The sequence below is a fragment of the Aphis gossypii genome, chromosome 3 (assembly GCF_020184175.1).
Source record: "Aphis gossypii isolate Hap1 chromosome 3, ASM2018417v2, whole genome shotgun sequence".
NCBI classification, from domain to species: Eukaryota; Metazoa; Arthropoda; class Insecta; order Hemiptera; family Aphididae; genus Aphis; species Aphis gossypii.
The window spans coordinates 27148377-27170797 of NC_065532.1; the positions used below are offsets into that span (position 1 = coordinate 27148377).

Below are 22421 nucleotides of genomic sequence, written 5' to 3' on the forward strand. Positions count from 1 at the left end.
AGCTATATTTTATGTATAGTCCCGGTGTTAGATTTATGACCATTTGAGGATATAAATATAATATCGTGACCGTTAAAAAGGTTATATTATATCATAATATTATATGGATTATAATATGCGTGAAATTTGTTTTGTTCTTGATTTTTTTATTGTTAGAGCAGATCATAAGTCAATACGAAAAGTATTGAATACAAAATATTACCTCGTCACATTAATAATTCAATTTTTTTGGGATTAAAAACATATTGTTGAAGAGTTAAAATAAAAACAAAATCTGACATATACACCATATTCTTATTTTGCGATGAGCCGTAATAGTAAACGTCTTACGCATGATGCATATATTTGCGCTATTATTTGAAACTCTAAAATGAATTGAAAGTTCACAATTTTCGATCGTAAAACATTGCAGTGATAAATTACTCGAAAACGGGTCATTATTATTATTAATCTATAGTAAAGTGACCTAATTGTTTAAACACCTGCACATTACTAGATACTGAATGAATAACTTAAAAGTTAAAAATACGTAACCTTTTAATCAATCTGTTCCAGGTTGTTATTTAATTTATAAATGATATCATATATATATGTATAAAAACTTTCATCTCGTTTGTGGTCGTCTGCACATAATACGTCACACCTGAATAGTGATATTATGATTTACAAAGGTATTAGTCAATTCGGGAAGTGTTGTAAGACGGTGTTGTGGATAGGCAATTTAGGGGCAACAGTGTCGAGGATTCGTTTTATCGGTATTTCAAGAACACCGTTTGGCATTATTAATATTATTTCTAACTACGTTACTATAATACTATACGTAATAATTGATTTATTTAATGAAATTTAATAAAGTAAAATTATAAGTTTATATAATGTAAGTATAAATATTTAGTGTTATTATACATATCACTTACCTATTTTAAATGCTTATTATGATATATAATTAATTATAAAAAGTTAAGTATTATCTGGTATGTGAAGAAAAAATTTTTGTTCGATTAGTTGAAGACATAATTTTCCATGTTATTGGCGGCGCTCCATGCAACATTTGTCGCGCCGTCCATCTCCGTCGCTACTGACGTGCCCTCGACGTACCTGTGATTGACTCCGCCAATGTCCACTTTGCACTCCGGACACTTGGCCATCTGCATTGGTCCACCGCATTCGGTTATACAGTATATGTGACCGTTGGCGCACTTAAGCCAGTGGCCTTGCGACCTCCCATGCATGTTGAAGTTCACCGATATGGCTGCGTGAATCATCTTCCGTTCGGCGTCCGTTACGGATACCAGACTTTTAACGATTGACCGTATCCTATCGGTAAGCCGTTGCACTTCGTTGTCCGCATCCTGGTAATATGGTTTGCTGGCCATCAATAGGGCCTCTACGTCAGCAACCAAAGTGACGACAGTCTCTGGGGCTGCAGACGATGTGGAGGTCTGGTTAATGACCGCCAATTTAAATTCGGGATTACTCTTCATCTCAGCAAGACCCACAAGACGGGCCCCACGGGCCATTTCCAAGTTGACATCGGCCGTCTGTTGCTTGGACAGACGACCCGCGTGAATCACTAATGCAGACATTAGCCAAATAAAGTGGTCGATCACAACGTCTTTCGCGTTGTCGTCGGTTATGTTCCGGATGCGTGACTCATACGAAAAAAACGATTCGGCGAGTTTGGTGGCGAACGTACAAGAGTCGAGGTTGATGGTAGTCTCGTTACTCAACGTGATTCTGCGCATGCGTTGTAACAGTCGGTCTGACCAGTGGAACCACAATTTTTTTACAACCGCGAACCGTGCGCTCATCTTCTCGATTTTATCGAACTGACGGTTCAATTTCTTCACTGACCGTTCGAGAGTTGCCTTCTTCTGGTCCACGGCGAACTGATCACGGCCGTTTAGCAGTTTGGTCTTGATCTCGCAGATGTCCTTCTGCACAGATTTCACGTGGTTCTTGAATCTCAATGTTTTCAGAATAGGCATCTTGCACCTGGGACACTGTTTCTGGACTATTTCTTCGTTGTTTTGATTTATCCATTGTTCTAAACCTCTGGACTCCACCGTGTGCTTACAATCTTCCAAATAAACGAACCTGCGTGCCAAATATATATATAATATATTATACTTATAATATAGATTAGAAGATTCTCCAAGATGCCTGACTCGTAATTATTTAATTATAATATTAATAATAAAAATATTTATAATAAATTTAATCTACATAGTTAAAATTTAATTGTTGAATCTATGGTCGTTTATGTGATTTTTAGAAACAATAATTTAATTATATTATTACTTGTATTATATTTTTCATGATATTTTAAAATATTTAAATATAATAGGCATGTGATATGCAATTATATTATTGTGATTTTAAAATTTAAAATCTTTACATTTTAGTATACACAGGTGATTGTTACGTTTATAGTTTATACGTGGTTCCCAAATAATATTTGGTGGAAACGGGAATCGTATCTTTTATGTTTTGGGAGGAAAGGACCATGCCCCATAAAATATATAATACAGTCAATTTCATAGCTACCTATTATATTTATATACATGGTAAATATTATATATTAATATACATGCCTTGCGTTTGGTTCGTCTTCATATCCAAATAAAATATTTGTTACTTCAGCCTCATCACATACGCGACAAAGAGGAGGGCATGTTTCACCACAAAATCCAATGCAATTGTGTTTGCATTTCAATTTCTTTAAGCACGGTTCGTAGCAGGGCGGTCGATTACAATCATCGCTGCATACTTTTGTGCACTTAAAATGTTTACACTTCCAAACACATGGTTCCTGGTAAATAATAATAATAATAATAATAAAGCAACAATTTTGTTACAATTTTCTATAAACCTATAAACATGATAGTTGATATATAATATATCAATATCACATATTATGTACGTGAGTACTTGATAGTGTTTTCTTTTACTAAGGATATTTTATATATTATTTAATGTTATAATATATTATATATAGTTGACGCTCAAAATAACGAGAAAACACGACGGGAGCCAGCTGCGTGTTATGCGTGAAAAAATATATAGATACCAAAAAAGGTTGTACAACAAAAATTAATTTTTTTGTACTTAATTTGAAGATTATATTTGAATATTGTGTGATATTGTAAAACAGAACATTACGTGTAATAATAGCTGTTTTAAAAGAGTTTAAGGAATATTATATACATATATTGAGAAGAACCTCATTGACCTTACCTGACACGGTACGCACGGGGCACTACACGGAAGTGGACATTTAGAATGCGTACAAGAGTAAGCACATTTCTTTTCACACGGAGGACACGCTTCTTTGCACGGATAATTGCATCTATATATAAATAAAAAACAGAAAAAACGGCAATGTGCGATTATCTAGTTATCTTGAAATTATACAATTCTATAATTAATATAATATAATATATTGTATGAATATCATATAATATTGTATATTGTACACGCACGTGTGATTGCAAGGATTGATTTTGTTACACATTTCTTCACACGGTACGTGCAGTCGACCTTGTTTACATTTTCCACAAGTACCAGAACACATATCACCGCATAATAACAATTTCAAACAAGGTTCATTGCATTTGTCGAGGACATATTTGCTACTAACATCAAAGTCTAAAAAAATTAATAATAAAAGATGTTGTATATATAAGTACAAAAAGGTACTTGTATAATAATCGACGTAATTTTAATGCATAATACATTTAATACATTATGTTTGTCACAATTATAGACCACGAGTAATGTAATGTCTAATGAGTACCTACAGGTAATAATAGTTTTCTTTTTAAATTTTTTGTTTTATTAAAAAAAGGCATTTTTTAAAAATCAGACTAGGGTAGTATAAGTGTTTCAAATTAAGTACATATTTTTTGAATTAATAAATATAACAAGTCCTAAAAGAAAAAAAATTATCCAAAAACCGATAATATTTTTTGCAATTTATTATACCTATGTATACATTATATATACACACATTACACACTCACACACTTATTAAGTTTTAAATATTAAACATTTTTTTCTTTATAATATAGCAGGTAATAAATATTTTGATAATATTTTACTAAGACCGTTGGCAGAATTTGAAAAAAGCCTTTCTTTTTTTGCAGTTATCATTATTAGTTGATTAGTAGGGTTAAGAGATAATTTATAGGTTTCTCATACAGGTTCATTAATATACATAGATATAGATGTTTTATTATAAATAAAATTGTTAATTAAATAAATGAAATTATTCAAAATACTATTTTTACAAGTATTTGATTATTTATTCCAAATACTTTTTAAAATTATTTTGTTTAAGTCTGTTGAAATATATAAGTGATTTCAATAATTTTTTACATAATATTATCATTAATAAACCTCAGAAGTTCATCTTATGCATTTTAAAGAATTTATGGGTTATAAATTACATATATTTATAATACTTATTTATCACCACAATGAATCCATCATGGTATTATATAGGAAAACTGAATAACACTTTATTATTTTTCTTTTCGATGATTAGTGATTACCAACAATCATTTCTATACATAAATGTATAAGTAATATATATATTGATATAAAAGTCCTATTATGTATATACCTTTCATGTAAAAATACTAATGGGATTTGGTGTATAGGGAGACACTTTGATATAGTGTGATACATGAAATTTGCCGAAAATGGACGTTTGTCTACGCACGTTATACAGAAACGTCATGATATATACGCCGGACTTCCGATGTGTTGTTATTGACACTACTTTATCGTCACTTATTCGATCGATATTTTGCTATCATTTTGTATTCAAATTTCTATTTTATATATGTGACATATGAAATAATCTTGATGAGACATGGACCACACTATTAAAATTGTCCATTTCTTCTATTACTTTAATTATTAAACACTTTAGATATTTATAAATATAATATATATTACATAAATTTTATTTAAATAGTGTAAGGATATACGCAGTCAAATAAACAATTTTCCAGGGTGGGAGGTACTTAAAACAATTAGTGTAAATATGAAAGTCGTAAAACATAGTTAATTCTTAAATTATCACAAAGGAAGACGTCATTTCAAAAGTGGGAAATTATTACTCCTCACTTGTGTATGTCATTAATTTGTGATGATACCTAATAAATAATAATATGAAAATATGTTTTGGCATGGTGACACTTCAATCACTAAATGACGACGATTTTTAGAACGTGTACACTGTACAGCGTGTAATATAATTATTATTTCTTTATGTGTGACGGAGATGAGTTTCGATTTTTAAAAACTTTTTCTGTACGTGTCATTAAACATTAAAGTAATCAATAAGGAGTAAATAAACATAATTATATTATATAAAATATGAGTATCACTAGACTTATATAAACTGCCAACATCGGGCATCGATCAGTTTTCTGTAATCATGTCAGGTTAAACCGTCATCTGGTATTTCTGACTATAGCCGACTGAGATTTATATTAGTTACTAGGCCGATACTTATTAAATTATTTGAACAATACGTGCAATATGTCTACGTGGCAAAGATACTATTTCAATTTGACTAAAAATTCGCAACTCGAGTATAATATAATATAATGTACTCAACTGCATCGAACTTGTCGATCTGAATATCGTGATAATAACTGCGAATTGATCATGGATTTATAAAGAATTCGAACAATGAAAGTATAACTGGATAGTTTCTGTAAGTATTTATAATTTTTGATGTTTGTAATTTTTAAGTTAATAATTCCTTCGTTCTTATTAACTAACATTTATCGGATAAAATGACGCAGTTTAATTTTTTTAGCTCTAATACCAAAGTTATTAGCTATATAAACATTTGTGGGACTAGATATATTTTTTATTAGAAAAACTTTAACATTTACAGAAAAACGAAAAAATATGATGAAAGTTACATTCTTAATTTTGAAAAAAATTTTATGTACATATTTGAAAAAAAAATTAATGTATTCTTATGCATATTATTGGAGTTTGATAAATTTATCATTATCAATTTAATTTAATATAAGTTACCTTTATCCGCATCGCAACAATAAACCCACATTTTACTGTGACCGCACGCCAGGATTTTCTCTTTAAATATCAGTTCTTTACATTTTTTAGGATCGCATTCATTTCCACACCTGTACCTGCATTTATGTCCACAATCCATTGTTCGCGTGCACTTTTTAAGACAAATAAAATTTCTTTCAGGATTTATTTGGCATTCTATTTTACTTGTATGTCCGCATTCTGGGTGTGTTTTTGTGACCTAAAAACGGAATTATTATTTTTATTAAAAAAAATAATAATTGTTGTGTCTATTGCATTTCACTGTATCAAAACATACGATAATATTACACTGACAATCTTCATAGCACATTTTTTGACACTTGTGACCACATTTTAATTTACGATTACATGGGAGATGTTTAGAGCACTGGATGCTTTTGATGTCATCACTACACTTAACACTCTTTTTCAAATGTCCACATTCTAATAATTTGTCAACTTTCATTACACAATTCGAACATTTTTGGTAACATTTTTTCTTACATTTGTGATCTTGAGAACAGTTTATATTTAGTTTTGAACATGGTTTCGAGCATATAAACTAAAAATAAATATAAAGATAAAAACCAGTAAACATAAAATAAGTATAAAATAGTTATAAATCTTATAAAATCTTTACAACAATCATGAAAAATAATGATTTACTTTTTCGTGTGTTGGATCATCATCCTTATGACAATAGATGTTACAAGCATGTCCACATTGTAATCGATCGGTGCATTTAGTTGTACACTTAGGATTTTTCTCGTAACATTTTTTTATTGTTTTATGCCCACACTTTTCCAATGTTATTTCCACCTGTTTCAAAATATAAATAGTTTGAATTTAGAAAAAATCATTTTTTTTTAAGTTCCTAGTCTAATTTACAATCTTTTTAGATTTATGACCAACGGTTTGTAATGTTTATGTTTATCATTATTGGGTAGGTATACAAATTATTATGAACAAAAATCATTACAATTAACAACTATATATTTATCAATCTATTTATGAGTAATATCAATCTCACGATATAATATGTGAACAAACCTTTTCTATGCATTTAATTTTTTTAGAGTCAATAAAACAAGGTAATTCGGCTTGGTGACCACATGGTAGTGTCTTAAGCATAGGCACCATACATTCTCCACAGTTTGTAGCGCACTGTTTCTCACAAGGATGGTTATTTTCACAGGCCCTAAGATATTACACATTTTATAATTTAAAAGGTTTAATATATTATATAATTAAAATGAATTACGATAAGTTAAATTATCAGTATTAGCTATTATAAGGCAATATAGGTATTTTATTTTAATAAAACTATTGACTTATTATAAACGTAGGTTTATGATTATTTTAATATTACCTAACTCAGAGGTTCCTAAACTTTTTATTGTACGACCCATTTTGGGAATTTTTTAAAATTTGGCGACCCATAATATCAATGAATGACCTTTTTTTAGTTAATCAGTTGCTTACAACAAAAAATATATAAATTTATTTTTAATACAAAAATATAGCGCAACCCACAGTTTGGGAATCTCTGATTTAACTATTCTATACCTAAAAGTAATAAATTACTTTTTTTAACGACCAATAGTGTTATTTATTTTACTTTTTTTTATTAATACATAATCAGCTATATTCATATTGTAACAATAGATAAGCATTACAAATTTAGCATCTTAAATACTATAAGTTTTCTGTATAAATTATATACCTATACTAATTATTATTATTAATTAAAAATTGATATTTAAATTTGCTATTGTATATTAAGCAATTTAAATTATTAAGAAAAGGTGAATAGTTATACTTAAAAAGTTAAAACTAATACAGGAAGAAACACATTATCAACTTTTTTAATTATACATAATAATATCATTTAAATCTGTAGGGTTTGAAATTGGGTTTTGGAATATTACGGTTTTATAATCAACCTTATCCCGATAATTATAATCGAGGTTATCCTCGAGTTTTTCAATACATTAAAAACCTCAAACTATAGAGTTAAAAATAATATCGATTTAAACTAGTATAATCTTAACCATTATTATTGTACTCAATATTAGATGTTGGATTATTATGACTGTACAACAAGTTCTTTTTTTATTTAAAGAAAATTTTTCAATCAGGTAAACAGCTATTACAATAAGAAAATTTGATATAAAAAATATATACAGATATTTATATATATATTTAGAAGGGTTAATACTCATATTATGTTAGTATTGTTAATAACACTTCAAAAAAAAATATATATATATATATGTACAAATATTCAAAAAGCAATCAATAAGAATTAATTATAATTAATGATTTTATAAATTTTTAAAAATATAATAAAAAAATATATTATTTATTAAAATTGACATGGCTCTTATTATTCAGTTAATTTTGAATTTAGAACCATACTTGATGTATTAAAATTACTTTAAAAAAATAGGTTTATTCGAATATGGTGTTTAAAATAGGTGTTTCTGTTAAAAAAAACTGCGAATGCGCAGACCAAAATTTCAAAAATTTTTGAAATGCATCTAAAAAATAAAAATGTGTATTTATACATCACCAGCTTGTAAAAAAATCAATTTATTCCAAAATAATCTAGTCGAAAAATTCAGTGTTCCCTAAATTGGTGAACATACTATTTATTACACAACAATGAAATGAATATCGTGTTGAAGAAAAAATCTATTGGTAACACCTCTTTAATTAGTTTAACAGTACCTATACCATTTACGTTTTAATCTGCGTAGCGGATTTTTTGACTGTGGTTATAATATAGTACCTATATAAATGTGTAATTAAATTCTGGTCGAAACCTTTATTCATTGTTTTTGTAAGTTTGGTGATTGTACTTAATTTGAAGTCGTTATGTAATGAAAGGTTTGAAAATACCACAAGGCGTACGTTAGTAGCCTCAATGCAATTGATTGAAATATCTGAATTGCCTTGGTGTTCGATGGCTTTCAGGATCCCAGATTGTTATTCCATATTAAGTTCAAATCGGTTATATTATATTATGTATAGTTATATCAAATATTATGATTGAATTATATATAAGTAGTTTGTGTTAGAGTGGTATTTTGGCAATTAGGTGAGGACGGTGAAAATGAAGTCTATTGTTCACTGATATTCTATTTTCTTTTAAATGGGGATACATGTTCGTTTTTTGTTGAGTATTACGTTTTAAGTATATTTTATTTCAGTTCGGAGTAGGATGGGGATGTTGTTCATAATTAAATGAGAGCTTTCTTGGTCAGATATTTTTAAGGTGAAAGTAAATTATATAGATTGGTCGGTATTGATTTTGATTCTCCATTGTTTAGCACATGTATTAATTTTCTTTGCTTGATCCTGAAGTATTTTCGTAACTAAGTTAGGACTTGAATTGAAAAAATAAAAAAATATGAAAACAACAGTGTCATCGGCGTATGTATCAAGAAGGGTGTTACTAGATTGAGGGATATCGGCTGTAAAAAATATTTTATGGAACCGGATATAAATTAATACTCAATTCTTAAAAGCTATGTTGTGAGCTTAAACTTAAATATACCGTATTTATTCGTAAAACTGTCCTTAAATACATACATTAAAAAGAGTGAATAAATATATATTCAAAAAATCTATTTATAGTATACTACAAAATATAAGTTATTATATTTATTGATTCCCAGAGCGTTGTTATATTCTTACTATGGAGTAGAAATTATACTGTTAAAATAAAATAGAAAAATACTGACTTAAGGACTAAAGGCTAAGATAAGTAAAAACCATGGGTCAATGCAGTTATTGCTAAAAAAGAATAATATCTTTAATAAAAATTCACAAGGCCAAAATTTACCAATTTAAAAATCCGTTCGCAAAATTTAAACTATTAAAACGAACGTTAATTTAGAGCCCTGTATACATTTATTAATATTACCTAAGTAAAATATTGTTATAATATGCATTTACCTATTACATGGATTTTGACATGTTATGAATGTTGTGTGTTCACGATCGTAAACATGACATATACTTGAACAGTAATGACCACATTTCATCAGATCATTGCATAAAATAGTACAACCACCTTCTGAAATTGGTTTAAAATCCTCACATTTCGAGACTTTTGTTATAGAATCACGGTGAACTTCACATTTCAAAGTCAACTCATTGCCTGTTAATAAATTAATAATATTATGTAATAATATGAGAATAAAATCTTTTATTGTAATTTAGTAAAACTATTTAAAATAAAACATTTTAAAATACGAATAATATTATAGTTTATAGTTTAATATTTACCATACGAATCTTGATTGATTAATTTTTGTTTTATTTCTTTCCATAAATTACTTGAGTTGTATAGATTTTCCATATTTCCCATTATATATAAGCCATTCCTAGCTCTAGATAGAGCAACACATATTCTATTTTCCGTTTTCAAAAAACCCACTTTACCGTTTTCATTACTTCTAACTAGCGACAATAATATAATATCATTTTCTTCGCCTTGATAGTTATCGACAACTTGAATTGATATTCCATTTAAATTCGAGTATTGCTTTTGTAACTGAAAATAAAAATATTAACAAACTTAAAATTTATTTTTTTTTAGTTATTAAAAATATCCTTAAATGAATCTCATGTCTTTCATTATTTTCTTGAAACGTTTAGATTTATTGATATATATATATATATAATATAATGAAAGTACTAACAATTATGTTTAAAAATTACTATCAAAATAAAACAGTTTATAAATAAAATGTATAAAGCGTGCGTAACATGCGCCAATACGGGTACAGTAAATTTGTATTTGACTTACAGAACGTAATTTAAACATTTGTCCACTATACGTAGTCAAAATCGTTAGTTGGTCAGGCCTGTAGTCTTGTAATATCAAATGTCTAGCAAACATAATTAAAAAAGAAGCTTCATGATCATTGCTCTTGCTTGATATTTCCTCGACCTATACATATACAAATTATAATTTTAGCCGATAGGAATGAAATGAAATCATTTAATAGGTAACAATAATATATAACATATAATATGCTTAAGCTCGCATGTTAAGCAATAAAAATGTAAGTTACCTACCTCAGTTTCGAAGTTAGTATGGTTAATAAAAAAAATATCTTTAGTGACGCCACGTATATGCGGTCTGTTGAGTACTGAAATATGGTCTATTAGGTTAGGATAAATAGCTGGAGTTATTAGCGACGATACTTCAGGTCGCATTCTATGCTGTTCACCTAATGCGTAGTATGGCACATCACTGTTGACCATACGTTCAAACAAAGAAATATCTAAGTGGAATTCCTTTGCCAGTTTATAGACTGCAGTACTAGGACGTAATTGTTTATGATCACCTATAAGTATTAAAAATAATTTCATTATATATTTAATTAGTCTTAGGGAATAACTATTCTATCAATTTTAATACAATACGTATAATATTCACACGCTTTACCTATGAGTATTAAATGTTGACAATGTCTCGTCAGAGATGCGATAATATGTGCCTCTAACACTTCCGCTGCTTCTTCAACAACCACTAAAAATATTGTAAAATTAAATATTATTAAATCTCTTAATATATTCGATAACTTAAAATATTACCAATTGGTGATTGCAGTCCTTCGAGCAATACTCTATGTTTAGATGCTCCAGTAGTAGTCATTGCAACAATGTATTTCCTTCTTAATATATCAATATTTTCCATTTCCTTCAATTCTGAATATTGTTTATGTTGATTGTAATAGTTTTTTTCAAGATTTAATATTTTGAAATCAAAAACATTTTTAGTAGCATTTACCCAGTGAAAATATAATAACCACCTATCTTTCATTTTTAGTTTAAAAAGATCTTCCGGTAACGTATTCCAGGAATTCGAATTAATATTATAATCAACTAATTTTAACATTTGATTAATATAATTGTATATTCTTTCCAGTCTATAACAAGTGGTTTCTAGTTTTTCATAATTTTCATAGTAATTATTTGTGTAATAATGATTGTTATACTGACGTTTTCTTTTTTTTGGTTTTAAGTTATCTAGCATTTTAATAGCTGTATCACAGATATCTTTTACAGATTTTAAAGTAAGGCTGTAAATAACAATATCCTGTTGTTTGAAAACCATGTCCGGATCTTCATTTTCATAGTGTAAATAATTGTCTTCATCTGTTTCATTAATATTTTTAACATCTAAATTTTTTTCATTTTGAAAAAAATTAGTAGTCAATTGTTGATTCTGAATAAATTGAATTGGATCAAAGTCAAAATAATTGTTATCATTAAATAGCCAAGAAATATATTTTATTGGACTTGAAAAGAAATTTTGGTACTTGTTTGGCATTCCGTTTTTTAATAAGGATAATTCTAAAATACCAGCATTTTGAGTAATAAATTCTTTACAGTTTTTAAGATACGTTATTTCGTGTTCTATATTTTTAATTATTTCGGTCGCACTTCGAATGGTTTTAAATACATCGAATGATTTCCTATAGTTTTTTGTTACATTCTTTAAAGTATAGTCTTTTACTATATTTGATTTTGTCTGACCACCAATTCTAACAACATTATTTGTGAATTTTATAATACCTTCCATAAATTGATCTAAAGCGTGATTGGTATAACATACAACTATTATCGGATTTTTTAATTTATTTCTTGGTACAAATTTTGAATAATTGTTTCAATTATTTTTAACCCAATAAATGTTTTCCCGGTTCCAGGTGGACCTTGTATGACCGTTAATTCATTCGTTAACGCTGCTTTGAAAGCTTTATACTGCATTTCGTCTAGTCCGAGTTTTTCTCGTTTAGGCCAATCACTGTCGTTTAGAACATTAAATGGTATCTCATCATTGATTTTGAACATTTTTACAGGTAAAGATTTTAAGTAACTAGGGTTTTCGATTTTATTGCATGCTGAAATAATATATTTTTCCATCGGAAAATTGTTAGCATTTAAATTTTGCAGAACTTGCATAGCACATTTATAAGGTTCAAAATACACTTCACTCTCGACCATAGTAAATGAAGAAGTAAGCATGTTTGAATGTATGTCGCCAATTAATTCTATAATTAATTGACCATTTTCTAAGTATCTTTTATCGCGGCCTAAGACAATACCGATAAAAAAATCATCGAATTCGTTCACAGTAAATAACAATAACGACCCATACATTAATCGTTTAGAAATATCCCAGTTAATTTTCAATTTATTGTTTTTATTAAAATTTATTAAATATCCCAATTTATCTTGTACAAATACTTTTTCTTTATTGAATTGAATATTACGATATATCCGAATGTTATTAATTCGCTTCCGTCCTTCGTGACGATTTTTATTGTTTTCTATATAACATTTTATACCATCGCGAAGTGGTGAAATAAAATCTTCACGTAAAAGACGAAATTGTACATCTAAATAATGTTCTACACTCTGATAAGCTCCTTTTATAATGTTAGTACGTAAGAAAGGTTTTTGATATTTCATATCAAATGGTGTAGGATAAATAGACAATACTCGAAAATTTTCTGGAGGTGTGTCGTTTTGAAGTATATTTTTATTGTCTTTTTTTATGACAGTATTCGATTTTAGATTTTCAAATCGATTTAATATTTTTGTAATTTTATCCAATAATATTCCGTCATTTATTTTAATATCAAGACAGTTGTTTTTTATGTCTGACAATGCCATTCTTAAACAAATAATTAAGCTGCTCAAGCTTTCAGTAGCTGTTTTCAGAAATAAATCTGTAATAGACTGGCATACTGTAAGACAATTATCAAAAAACGCTTCAAGATTCGATTGCCGATTTTTGTTTTTTTCGGTGGGAGTAGTGAGAATATACGACTTCAAATGATCAATAAATACTGAGTTCCAACATATTTCAGTTAATATAAACTGCTTGCTCACCAAAAAATCAGTATTGCAAATCTTCGCCGTAATCTTCATAAGTAAGAACAACCAATCAGGGTCTTTATTTTGTTTAAATAAATCCACAAAACCATTAGATTGATTACATATTACAAATACAATATCCGAAGATTCTTTGTCACTCAACTCTTCCAGATGTTTGAATCCAAAATGTTTCTTTACTATTTGTTCTTGACGGTTTTCATATTTAACACTGTCTGCTTTTTTCGTTTCATATCTACTTCCTATGTTATAATTTTTGTACGGATGAATGTATTTTCTTTGGTCTTTGTGCTCCATAATTGTTAGAAAATATTATTGTACTTTATTTGTATGTAAATACCATCCTAGATAACCGAATATAAACCTATTAAATTTAATAAAAGCATCTAATTTTATTTTTTTATAAGTGTAGCATTCTTATACGTTTATCAAGATAAAATAAAAAATTAGATTAAATGGAATCACTGCTTCTAATAAACGGAAACGTTTTAACTGGATTTTGATGATTTTTTAAAGTATTTCATTTGTTATCGAAATGGTATAATAATTATCTAAAGGTATACGAGAATATTAACCAAATACATTTTAACATCGTATAAGTTAAATTTATTTTAAATATTAAATGTTATTAATTTTTAATTATTTAGATGTTAGAATATAATTTCCAAAAGACATCATGCAATCAAATTGATTTCATTATTCAAAATAGTTTTACAGTCTAATACTATACATATTTGAAATTGATAATTGTAGTTTTGTAGTTTTAAACAATTTCTATTAATTACTTTACAGTTTTGACTCTTAGATAAAACATTTTAATAAAAAAACAAGTAAATCGTATTAGGAAGAACATTACCTATGTAGTAGCGTTTTAATTTTTTTGATCACATAAATACAATTAAAGTTATCGGTTTGTGAACTTTAGATTTTTTCATTTAACTATTAAAAATTATATTGGTTACTAATATAAAAAAATAATAATAAAACGCTACGACACTGATACAGTTCCTGTGCGATTTATATTTTTGGTTATTTTGAAATAAATATTGAGGGAGTAAAATCATCCCTCGCAAAACAGTTTTTAACTATAGTCTATGAATATATTTCGCGTGTATACGATGAAGACAACACATGAGGGTGTAAAGTCCTTTTAAGATTAATCTAAATATTTTGAAACGTCATTGTGGATAGAAAATTAGAAAATAATAATATTTGTAAATTTCAATCAATTGAAAAGTTAAATTAACGTCGAAAAAATTAAAAAGGTGTCAAATATTTAAAAAAAATAAAAAAAATAGCAATGTTGTTTATAAATTGATAATAATTTTAAAATAATTTTAATCTTTTACAATCCTTTTTTATTACTTTATACTAATTTATAATAAAGAACTATTAAGACTCTCGTTGCAAACCAAATAGATAATTATAATAAAAACCCATAATTTTAAAAATTATTAACGTTTTTATTGATTCTACTGTCATCTAAAATTATTGATTATTTATAATATTCTTAGTACTTACCTACCTATATATAAAGTATTCCATCGGTGTCTCAAAATTAAAAAAACTTCTATAATTTATATTCGTAGTTTTAAGGACTACAACGTTTGAGAACTGTAACAAAAAAAAAATACATTTTTTGTGAATATCACTGAATTTTCAAATGTTGTGGTTGAATACGTAATAAATATATAAATAGTGCTACAATGAAGTAAATATTTAAATGTTATCAGTGACTAAAGTTTATTGTGGAATCTATTGTCTATTGTCAGCTTATAATATAACATAGTCTACCTAAGGTGAAGCAGTAATTATTTTATTATTTGTTACAATTGATAAACTACCTATTAAATGTTATAGGTATGTAATAATATTTATACTTTAAACATTATAAATATAATGATAATTAGGGATGGGATTTTGATACAAAGCCATCTTTTTTCTGGTGTTTTGAAACGTTGGCTCGTAAGTATAAAATGTGTTTTGGGTGATACTGATTATTTTAAAGTATTTTTTTTTTTGCATTTTTGACAAAATTAACTTTAAATGCATTTTAGTGAATTTTCTTAGTGTTTAGAGGATTTTTCGCAATTCGTACATAAAATGAATGAAACTTGAGACTTTCGGCAAACTGCCGAAGATACGAATAATAAATTACATAACACGATAACAATATTATATACATAGCTAGATCTCGACAAGTATTACTAAATTAGTAACCAATTAGTACGTCTAGAACAAAACAGGTTAAAAATACTATAATAATTACTAATTAGTAAAAATACCATAAAAATAAATTATATAGATAACTTTTTTTTCCAATTTTTAAGCTATAATAAATATAATTTAAATGCATTTTTATAGCAAATTTTTGAGTTTTTTAAGGGTATTTTTTGAGATTTTTTAGGGAATTAAAATCTCAGCCCTAAATTGATAATTGTATTAAATTACATGGTTAATTTTTCATTATCATTTTTGCAGAGTCTTCAATAGTAGACACCTATACAATTTTTTTTTTCCGAGAGAATAACCAAGGAATTTAGTCCTGACCACTATTTATACATTTTATATCTTTAGAATATATTTTATTATCTCTTAAATCTTACTCCCGTCATCATTGTTTACAGTGAATTTTTTAAAATGACCTCCTAAAAGTACGAATTAGATTCGATTTGCTACTAGAAATCACAATTAAAGTTGAAGACTGGATCTTTTTTTTACTGTAAAATTTCTTTGTACGCAAAACAAAAAGCAGACACCATTGTAAAATCAATATACTCGTCGTTCCGTTCAGAATTTAAAATACCTAGTAATATTTTTCTAATGAATAGTTTCTAAATAATATGACAATTAAATATATTTTATTATTATTATTTATTTGTGCAATAAAGTCTTAAGACTCTATTATTTATTGTATACAATAATTAAAGGAACTTGTTGGTCTGAAATTGATTTGCTATTTTTTTAATGTATATATTATAAATATAAATTTTATATTAGATTAAATAAAAATAATAAAGTAATAGGTAGTCTAGTATTAAAATACAGTCACAAGAACGTATTCATATTTATGTATGTACTAATGTACCACAAGAATATAAGGTTGAAGTATTAACATTATACTTATGCACTACTTAAAATATTTTTTCTATTGTTTTAATACTGCGTGCTAGACATTTGAGATTTTGAGTTGAAGTATCTGCGGGACTGTATCTGAATGCGTGTAATGCGAAAGAGTAGGTACTGGAAGTTCTTTTGCTTCACATATTATTTATTATTATACAACTATTTTTATTATATTATATTAATTTTCTTCTAAATTTAGTTATGTATTATTTTATATTTATATCGCTATTTTCACCATTTCAAATTTCCATGATTTTTTTTATTGTGTTAATTATAATATATTTTGTAGCCTTAAAGAAATATAGTATGAGTGTTATTTTAGTTACAAAGATAATCAGAGTATTTGAAAAAAGACATGTACCTATATTTATATTAAAGCATGAAGTGTTAAATCACATAAAGAATTTAGATAACGCTTCAACAAAGTACACACAAAATAATTTATAAAAATACAAATAAATTTATCTATTAATTATGGCTATGAAAATTTACACAATCTCTCGAGTTAAACTTATTATAAGACTACACTTTGAGGACACTGAAATCTACACAAAAATGTATATGTCAATGGAATATAGAATCTATTATTGTCAGATCCAAAGCAAGGGTAAATAGGCAGGGCACGTCTTTTGAACCACACTGTATGTTATGGGGCCCGTTTACAAAAAAATAATGCTTTAAAATATTAAAATTATTAAATATTTAACTATTTAAGTACGTTTTTGTCGGAAGATTTTTCATTTTGTGTGTATTTTGATGATTATAAGGTTGATATGCGATAAGAAATATCGATAGTTTTTATAATATAATCTATTTACAAATTATTTAGCTATATAGCGCGTATGGGAAATACATATAAAGTCTCTATGGAAATTAATAACAATATGTAATAACCTATAAGCATTTTTTATTTATCTCTAAGATAAATATCTAGCCGGATGATTAAATTAACTTAAGCTTAGATAATTTAATTTCTATATATAAAGATTGCATAGAAATTTTATAAAAAATGAATGGATTTAATTTAGGAAATATTGGGAACTCATTAAATCATCATTCGACGCTTCAAATATACGTAAAATACTGATATTGTTTGATGAAATAAAAATAAAAGATATTTTTTTTAATATTTTAATTGCAATTTCATTATATTTAACAATACTGGTACCAAATTGTTCTGCTAAACGAGAATTTTCAAATTGAGCACGCATAAAAAATAAGTTTAAAACTAGTCAAACTCAAGATGAAGAATCTTTAAAATCATATTTTATGATATTATTTTCAGAACATGATTTGTTACCAGGACCATATTTGGGGGAGAGCTAAATCAGGTTTTTGTTGCTGTATGTAACTAATTATAAGGGTGAGGTTAATTTTTTTATACTCAAATTACATTAAATTTGTATTTGATATAATGGGACTTATTTTTTGTTTCCCCAGGGTGATCCAAATTCAAAAAATACGGCTATATAATATATTTGCTACTATCAATTGCTTTAATCAAACAATATTGACTTTTGCTAAAAACAAATCAAGAAAAATATGTTTATATAATACAATACTAATGTGTAAATTATTTTTATTAAGTATTTAATGATTTTTTTGGTTAAGAATTAGATTAACATACATTTATTTACATTTTGAATTTTTATATTATGTAAAATTGTTTTTTTTTTTAAATTTATGGTATTCTGTAACATATTCAATTAAAAAATATTTTAGGAGGTATATTTAGGATGAGTTATGTGTTTGGCAAGGCTCATTTTTACTATTTACCCCAAGGCCTATTATTCTATATTAACCCCGAGTCTGATTATTATGTCGACACCGACCAACACACAATTCACAACACCCGATATGCTTGTTTAAAATATCTATTATATATTATCTTATTATGTTATTAATGGGTTAATAACAATATATTTTATAGTAGGTAGTGTTTTTCTACCTTTGTTGTATGGCGATACACTATTGAAATATTTCATACTTACCGGCACATAATACACAAATACGAATAAAGGATAATATTTAATTTTAATTGAGAATATAAAAATATGTCGATAACAGATAATTAATTTTTAACTATCATAACAATTATATAAAATACCTATTAATTTTGTAAATCATATCAAAAATGTTTAAATATTTTGTGTTTTTAAATATAGGTACCTACTTCGTAACAGTTTAGTGTTTATTTGGCGACGCATTGGATTAGAAACACTGTTTTATAGAATAACAACCCCGAATGATTATAATATTATATAAAGTTTATATAATATTATAATTTTTAATCATCTGAGGATTGGAGAGTACCTTTAAGGCACGGACCCTCATGACTCGTGTACTCGCCGAATCATAATTACTTGCGTATATTTTGACTTAAAAAAATCAATTAAAATCAACGAAACCACGGTTACATAATATATTATTAATTATATGTCTTAAGATATTTGCTTTTATATAAATCAAATGCGAAAGAATCGTAGGTATACCCAGATAACATTTCTATTATACCATTTAATGTTTTGATAAAGTCCTATTTTAAGTTATCTTAATAAAGTTTGTGTTTAAAAATTGTTCCAAATTAATTATAATTAAAATGTATGAGTACGCATAAAGTTAAAAATATTATAAGTAGAGACCGGAATTATATTCACTAAAAATGTGGCAAATATGATGCAAATATGCAAAATTGCAAAATTGCAAAGTAAAAGGTTCAAAACATACGTTAATATGCACAAATAATTGAAAAATATACTCAAATATGCATTATAAATTTACTTAATTAAAAACAACTACTAAACAACTACAAACATTAAAACAAATAAAATATGATAAAATTAGGAGTATTGGACCTTTCAACATTTAAGTTTAATCAAAAAATATTTAAATGTAGCGGTATATTATATAAAACAATATCAACACAATATATATGTATATATGTACAATTATAATACTGACAAAAGAAATTAATATCAAAAAAAATGTATTTGTTTAATCTGATAGTAATTCATTTTATGATAATCTATTGCTTATTTATACTATTTAAAGAGGACGCCATACCACGTGGTTGTCTCCGTTTTCCTTTCTAACACATAACATACCAAAATGTATGATCAGTAATTCCAGTTTGGTGTATTCAGCTTAAATGTAGTGTAAAATTACTTAGTATTAAACTTAAATGTAAGAACATTATCTGTGTTCTATAGTTGAATTTTTACAGTATAAAATTTTTAAGCGAGTTATGTACTTACATGTATGTAAAATATTCATATTTAAAAATGCTATAATTCACTTAAAAATAAAAGTATCGTAAAAAACCGGCAAGCGATAACAAATAATGTTCTTAACTTTGAGTTTGACAATAGATAAATTCGTACTAATAATTTAGCTAAAAACATAAAATTGGATCGACTGGTCATACATTTTGGCATGCTATATGTTAGTAAAATTGAAACAATACTTACTGTTACAACGTCAATATTTTATATAATTATTTTAATATTACAATATTTTACTATATTTTCATCAAAAGAAAAAAAACAGGTATCAGTTTATCATTAACTTATTAAAATTATGTTTTGGTTTAAAATTTTTACAAATTCTAAATCAAAAAATGGATGACCATTTACGGGCTTGGAAGAAAAAAAACATTTACAACACATTAAATATCTAACTGTTCTCGAATTGTTCGATAAATTTTTTTTATTAATATTATTAACTTAAAAAATAAACCATTTAATAGTCTTTAAAAAAGTGCATTAGTAAAACTTCTCGATATAATTTAATAAGGTTATAATAATTTGTTAATATAACTTTATAAGAATAATATCATAACTCATAAGTTAGTGTTATTAAAACTTATCAACATAATTTTATGGTTAAGATAAAAGGTAGCTTATGTTATATGAATATTTTGAAATAATCTTAAGAGAGCTCTATTTTTGGTTAAATAAATATATCATGATAATATAGAAACATTGGGTAAGTAATTATGTGGAAATGAGTATAAAACTTTCTCACAAAATAATTATTCAATTAATAAAATTTCTAAATTTTTTATTAACATTTACTGTCTTGGATATTCAAATCAAGAAAAAACAGGAAAGCCAATGTAAAACTATTAAATGGAAATATATCGATAATTAGATGTAAAGGATTATGAATTATTATCATCAAAATACGAACAAAAGTATGCAATTTTAAAGTTTAGATAACACTTAACACTGGACTACTATTGGAAATAGTTATATAAACTACAGTCTACAAGGCATCAATAATAATAATTTTATATATGAATATTATACAATACCTTCAAATGGTGGTTAACAAGCACAGTCAAAAGCAAAAACAGTTGCGATAAACGGCAAAATGCATATGAAAAAATGTGCACGTTTTAAGTATATAGTAATAACTAATAACCATAGAAAAGTACAACGACGTATGAGAGTTGTTTATGTAACTATTGGCAATAGAAAACTAAAATAAAAAACGTTATTTGAATCACTTGAATGTCAGCAAATTATTTTAATTGTGTATGTGTGCGTGTGCGTAATGTGTGTATGATTTTACTCAACAGTCAACACCACGATGGACGAAACGTTTTATTTCAAAGATAACAGAATCGAAGATAACGGAGTATAATATTAAATTAATAAGTGATCTTTGGTATTGGAGTACTCCTTATACAGTAGAGCCAACTACCAATACCTACGGCTCTTAAAAAAATAATAATAGTTATAATAGTTATTTATTATAGCTTAATAGCTATTAAAGTTCAACACTTGAAACTTATAGCATACATAAATTTGAATACGCACAATAATAATAATTAATAAATATAGTAAAAAATAATAATGAAATAGTTTTCAAATAATCATCTGTATTCGGCATTAATACAAAGTAAGTATACAATTGTATATTATAAATTATAATAATGTTATTATTTTTATAATTTTATTCCATTTAAAAAATAAAACAAAAAACTTAAAGACTAGCAAAATAATCATGTAATATAGTACATTAGTTATATGTTATCTTATATGCAACTGTACATTCTTTTAACTAAGCTATCTACTTTAGTATCACCACACTAACTACAGTTATAAATTATATAATAATCGTTTGACATTATTATAAAATATTGTTAACTCGCGTGAATATGTCAAATTTAATTCATTCATATTTTATTACATGGCAATAGTGTAATGCTGTAATACTATTTGTCCATGCATAACATTGAACTATACATAATTGTTTATTTGTTTACAACTCCCTTTTTTGTTAATTTACAAGCT

The 22421-nt window shown here is 26.5% G+C and overlaps 1 pseudogene; it reads right to left on the bottom strand.

The window, feature by feature from the left end:
- Window positions 1-812: 812 nt before the first annotated feature.
- Window positions 813-21676, bottom strand: LOC114123312 (NFX1-type zinc finger-containing protein 1-like; annotated as a pseudogene).
- Window positions 21677-22421: the final 745 nt, after the last annotated feature.